The sequence below is a fragment of the Penaeus monodon genome, chromosome 29 (genome assembly GCF_015228065.2).
Source record: "Penaeus monodon isolate SGIC_2016 chromosome 29, NSTDA_Pmon_1, whole genome shotgun sequence".
NCBI classification, from domain to species: domain Eukaryota; kingdom Metazoa; phylum Arthropoda; class Malacostraca; order Decapoda; family Penaeidae; genus Penaeus; species Penaeus monodon.
Window position 1 is genome coordinate 33962279 of NC_051414.1, and position 470 is coordinate 33962748.

General features: G+C 50.4%; 1 protein-coding gene across 1 annotated transcript in view; it reads left to right on the forward strand.

Moving 5' to 3' along the window:
• The window catches only part of LOC119591851 (glutamate [NMDA] receptor subunit 1-like), a 21804-nt gene that overhangs the window by 3690 nt on the left and 17644 nt on the right, over window positions 1–470 (forward strand). The window lies entirely within an intron of this gene.

Here is a 470-nt window from a genome sequence, read left to right on the forward strand (position 1 = left end):
ATTTTACAACAACTGCTACAAGATGATGAATTTTAAACTTTGATTTATTAAGCTTTTTTCCCATGATCCTGAAAAAACCCGGGATAGTCCTAAGTAAACAAATACATAAAGACTTATGTATCGACCTTTCCACCAACGCTATTCTGTCGACTGATCGGCAGATTCTCACATGTCGATCAACCACAACACTTCTCCTGTTGACGCATCACTGAGCTCTGTTCACCTGCCCACCCATCGCTCAGCATTACCTGCCAACCCACTACTCCATTCAGCCCCATTCCCCCGCCACCTGATCCTCGCCTCTGGGCCTCCAGCCGACCCCTTCCGGAAAGCATCCCCAGCCCGTCAGCCTCGACCCACCTACTAGTCCGTCACCTCCTCTTCCCCCTCTTATAAACACTCATTCAAACACTTATTCTTCGAGCCATCGCCCACTGCTCAGGCCTTCAGCCGTCCCCTCCTCCCGAGCC